Source organism: Pavona decussata, unplaced genomic scaffold, assembly GCF_977016875.1.
Source record: "Pavona decussata unplaced genomic scaffold, jaPavDecu1.1 SCAFFOLD_232, whole genome shotgun sequence".
NCBI lineage: Eukaryota > Metazoa > Cnidaria > Anthozoa > Scleractinia > Agariciidae > Pavona > Pavona decussata.
In genome coordinates, this window is record NW_028145637.1 from 923,572 (window position 1) to 929,571 (window position 6,000).

Here is a 6,000-nt window from a genome sequence, read left to right on the forward strand (position 1 = left end):
TAAAGATTACCTTCGTCTTGTCACAGCAGAGCAGTTACAGGCCCGTGTTACTCCAAAACAAGCCACGCCATTCTTTGTGGACAAATTGACTCAGTTATCGAAGTATCTTTTTCGGCGAGCTAGCGAGAACAAAGTCGAAACTTGACCGTTTCATTATTGCACGTGATCAAGCTTATTTTAAGTTGGCGTTCTTAAGTGAGGACCGCCCAGGAGATCTTGGTCAGGTAAAAGTTCCGGAGATCCTTCGTTTTCCAAATGATGATGGGTTCTTATTTAATCATATCTGGGGTAAGACTTTGCGGGATGGTGACAGTAACGTCTTTGGTGTTCGCAGAAATCCTCAGTCGGTCATCTGTCCTGTGAAGGGCGTTGAGCAACATGTCGAAGTGGCATGGGAGTTAGGCGTTGATTTAACAAAGGGATATCTGTTTCGTCCGACGACTTCTAATAATGGTGTCCAAGATTCCCCATTTAGTTCTTCAGCAGCAGATGCGCGTCTTAAGGTGGCCGAACACAGTTTGCGCGCGCTTTACAGATTCTGTTAGTGATGCTATTAAGCGCGCGCTAGGGTTGTGGTACGTAAATACGGCGGTCGATAAAGTGATCCCTTAATTTCACATGAAATGGATAATAAAGGTAAGTTTTGATCCTAAATAACCAAGTTTCTTGTTTCTGGACTCTTTTTCTTTTCTTTCCGAGCAAAAAAGTCATTCACCAAGACCTTTTGCATGCTTTTCAACTTTGCCATGAAACCCAATTAAAGCCACGCATGCGCATTGGACCAAAAAATTGCGACTGGTTGTTTTCGTGGAAATGAACTGTTTTCTAAGGAACTGCTCATTAGAATTTCGTAAAATTTGGCATGAAAATAGTTCCCTAAAAGCGTAACTCGCCTACAAAAAGAAACCTAAATCTAACAGAGGGTATCTTCACAAAACATTAAAATGCAAAATCAATATTTACAGGAGATCTGTCTGTTAAAATTACATGAAAATAGTGCAACTGTGTCAGTGTTTTGTGAGTTTATCTGGATACAAAAAATGGAAAAAATCTAATGAGTACATTTTCTAAAAATAAAGGAAACCTACAAGATATGGACGTTTAATAGTTCGCTGCGTTGCCATGGAAACGGTACTTAGCTCGATAAGACGTACAAAAATCCATTCTTTCTTAGTTAGTCTTACACCATACCAATTTTGGGCGCCCAGAAGTACATAGTTTCCAAATAACATCTTCTAACACCTGTACACTAAAAAACTGTATTCGGCCACCTTAAAGTGTATCTCAAGCAGATGAAAGCTGATGATGGTGAGACATTTCATGGCTTTCGTTCGGGTTGTGCGATAACGTTGGCCCTCACAGGAGCGGATCTGTCTGAGATTATGGAACACGTGGGTTGGGCTAGGAGGCATACCGCCTTATATTACCTTCAGCTGGCCAAGGTTCTGAAACATGATGGCCCGTCGAGACGACTTGCTGCGCCTTCTGCTGAGAATGTGGTGGCTCCATGGCAGGATGTGAATCAGCTGAAACGTTTTCTGTGTGCTTTTCCAGCTACTGAGCAGAGGAAACGCCCAGCAGAATGAGGATACTTTTTTGCTAGAGTGTTTTTGAAATGGATTATAACCTTTGTACTATCGTTTCTTTGCTGAAGAGATATTGTTGTGCAAACTCATACTAGTTTAGTTTGATTACAATTGTAAACGTATAGGTGGTTTTCACCTCACACATCGTCACGCAAGTGAAAAATTAAATCCTCAACCATTTAATAGATTAAGTCAAGAAATTGATATGTTGTAGAAGAGTGATAAATAAACAACGTGTGAAAGCCACAAGGCTGTGCGATATCTCCTAATCGAGTTATTCGAGAAAATGTACGACGGAAAATTACAGAGTTTAGTATGGGACGCCATGTTGGTGTTCCGTCTGATGGGCACCAACATGGCGGCCGGAAACCAGCAAAAACATCTGGAGTTTACCTTGGCTATTTCAAAGCCTTTCTTCTCTCTGCTGAACTTTCACACATTGACATTAACTTTTCTATTACATGTTAGCTGATCAGACCTAAAAATACACGAGGCAAATCGATGTTTTCATGTACGTGACATGTTTAGAGCAGCAATCCTTCCGTCACGCACTGCGCAAAAATCTAAAATTCAAACTGCTCTATTTTCAAAACAAAGAATGCTATCCTGCTGAAAACTAGCAAGCCGATGGAAATTTAGATTTTCTTATATGTGATGAAGATAAAAACCCAAAATTATGTTTAGTTATGAATTTCAGTTACTTATGACGTCATGTGAAAACCAAGAATAGCTGTGTCTTACTGTACTTGGGGATTAAAGTTATGAGAGAGGTTGGAGAATTGAGGATTGGGAAGTTGTAAGAGGATTTGAGAGTCGGAGTGCAATTATCTAAGACTATTTAAGGAACAGTGAGGGCTGTTGGGCGCTGATCAATCTTTTTTCCCATACCTTATTAGAACTGAGCATGAATATGAATGTATGTGAATAGAATACTATTCACAACACTCATAATGATATGCGAGGTTAAAATAATTCAATAATGGGTTCTTTCATGGCTAGTCTAGCGGTCTCACGTGCGATTACGTAATTACCGATAATAAATTCTGGTTTGGCGCGAAAATAAACCATTCTCGCTCAGTTTTTCAGCGGAGCCGCGAAGAGGTGGACGGCCCACCCAGTCCTGCCCAAAAAAAAGCGTGAGTCGTATCTTGAACTCTTCCTAAGCCAAGCTGTCCCAGCTTGGCTTAGTCCGCTGATCAATCTTTTTTCCCATACCTTATTAGAACTGAGCATCAATATGAATGTATGTGAATAGAATACTATTGTTATTATCTTTGTTAGGATTTGAACTGTGTAATTACATCAGTTTCAGTCTTACAGTTTTTGTATTGCGGGGCCCGGCCATTTGTTTTTGTGGCAAGATGTTGTGTCTCTGATCATTGCTATTTGTTTTTCGATCCTTTCTCTAGCACTGTAGATTTCTTTAAGAGCTATGCAATGCGTGAAATTTACGGCTTAAGTCTGTTTAGTTACGGCTTCGCTTTTGCACCGCCTCGCTTCGCTCCGCTCTGAGGTTTGTAATGGGGGAGCTTGCTATTTTCTAAATATTTGAAATCTTTCGGTTTTATAGAATATTTTAGTGGGGTCGAGGGAAGTGTAAATAAGCGAGTCTTTTCCTATGGACTAGATGCTTGCCTTTTGTCAACGAAACCACCACATCAAAAATTTTACTTCGCGGCAACATGCGGACCGCGTAAATTTAAGCCTGTTCAGTTGTTATTTTTATCATTTTTAAATTGTTTATTAGCTGAAATTGGTCTGGTAGTAAGAGAAGTAAAACCGCACAACGTTTGGAAAGCCGTTGCGTGTGTTATTTTTCAAAACATCTCGATTTCCAGGTAAGAAAAGCCGACCTTTTGAGCAGTATTTCGAACATGTCAATCGACCTACATGTTCGATTGACTCTTAACCTCGTTCTTCACAGACAAGACTGAAGCTTTTTTTTTAAAACGAATGATCCGTTCTTCTTGGAAAGCCTACTCCCAAATTTATACACGTGGAATTGAGAAAGAAAAAGAACTAGCTTTATCATGTCACTGTGGCCCTTCATCCGCTCGCCAACAGACAGTCTCAGACATAAAAGACTCCATTCGCTTCTTTGTATTCTTGTGAGTCTAGATCAATTATAAATTAAAATGAGTTTACCATTTCAGTAGGTTTGTTTTGGCTGCACCTATAAGCTTAAAAAAAAATGGAAACATTTCTTACCTCTCGTTCGCGGCGATGTTTGGCACTAGTTTAAATCAGTACACCTGAACTTGTGGTCACCGCTTTAGCATGGGCAGTTGGCGTCACATTTATACCCACATCATCTCGTTTCAGTCTTGAGAGCATTGGCTTATTACTCACTTCATCAATAAATCAGAATCGACGTATGAAGTCGTCGTTCGTGAAGTGCTTGGAGCATATTGACGATTTTCCGGGTTAGCCCGCTTTTGTTTCATGAAATCGATCTATCTCTTTTTGCATTTTCTTGTTTCCTCATTATCGAACAGTACAGCATGCAGAGCTATACCCTTCTACATGTCTGAGAAGGCAGCACATTCACCTACCACATACCTTCCTAACACATTTCAAGTTCAGTATAGAGAATGTAGTGACAAATGAGCAAATGCTCTGTGGCTGAGATACCGGGTCGACGTCACAAGCCTGTTAGTTCCCAGTCTCTCAACTGCTCCTTTTTGTATTCAATATGGCGGAAAACGGCCTATTTTGGGCGATTTTGACGTCTGATAAAAACAAAACGAAACATGGAATAAGATTTATTTCTTCGCACAGCGTCTAAGACATGCATAAATTTTCGTAATTCATTAAAACTGTGTAAGGGTGATAGGCACTTAAATGCGCGCGTGCACGGTGTAAAACTTGCTCTTTCATTCACAAACGGTCAACATGATTTCCATGCAATCTACCAAAATCACCGATCGTTGTACAAGTACCTCAGCTGATGTTATTTATTGCAAAAAATGCACTTTATGCAAACATTTTTACATCGGGGCAACAGGAGGGAGAGTAGAAGACCGAGTTTGCGAATATCTTTGAGGTGTTGAAAAAAAATGACCAGACAAGAATGCATCTAATCCAGTCGCTCGACACTTAAATCTAAAAACGGCTGCGAGGGAGACTAACATTCGAGCAGTTCAAAACAATGTCAAATAAGCTTGGCGAGTTCTTCGATCCGGAGACGAAAATAACGCTGTTGCAGTCACTCAGACAACTGTTCAGTTCCTCCTCCCGCTCCTTCAAGCCAACTGCCATCAGCAATTCCAAGTACTTCTAGTGCTGAAAATCAGTTGGTTTTCGAATCCATTCAAGATGGCTCGCAGAATCTTGTACATGGCTTTGTTTCCGGAGGCACCTTCTATAACTGCAGTTTTAATTTCAATGTGAACTTTGGAGCCGCAGGAAATAAAACTTGTAACAAATAGGAGCAGAACTTTCCGAACATGCAAAAACCAATGATTTTCACTTTCCTTCACGTGTAGTTTTCCCGTTGTAAATTTCTCGCTTGTTTGATCACCTGCTGTATCATGTGACTTTTTTGGGCGCCTTATTGTTTCAGTTCTTTGCGCGCGGGATTTCCGCCCGAAAATATTGCAATCGTGGCAGGAATAAATGAATTAAAATCATCTTTTTTGTGGTATATATTATCTCACTGTTTTACTGAGTATATACTAAATGGAGAGGCTTCGCGGCACGGTAAATATCCACCACTAGCCACCTCCACTTCGGTGAATAGTTGTTAACTATATGCAGGTCACAACGAGAGAAAACAACAAAGAAAAAGAAAATAATGAAATAAAATTGCAAAGCGCAGTAACACCTTGTTTTCTGAAAATCCTGGCCATTTTTGCTCCTCGTCCTATCTCAAATTTTCTGCCAATATGTTGCTATAGAAACAACTCGAATCTGATTAGACCTCACCTACAAGTGCTTATTGATTTCAAATTGCACAGAAAATCAAAACGAGTCAATATTTGATAGCGCGTGCTTGGAAAGTTCATTCAACTGATTGGCTAAAACAGATTACCACGTTTGCATTTTAAATTGGCTATCCTCACTCAATCTGTTTGTCAACATAAGGCAACAGTGCTCGAGCGCTTGCCTCAAATTGATCCACCTCATTGTTTTCAGTCTCGTACCCAGAGTCCTCAGGCTCTTTGGCCAGCGGTTGGTCACCAGGAGAGACTCTTTGGGTACTAGAATTTTATTACTGCACGATTTCTCCGGTAAAACAATGAAAGCCGTTACGGAGGTTTACACAGACAAGCCAATCAAAAAATTTAATTTTTTTTCAAATCTTTCAGAGTCTCTCCTGGCGCCTACCCGCTGACCAAAAAGCCTGAGGATTCTGGGTACGAGATAGCATTGTTTTCTGATATCATAGTGCCCCCCTTATTACCCATGATCCTTC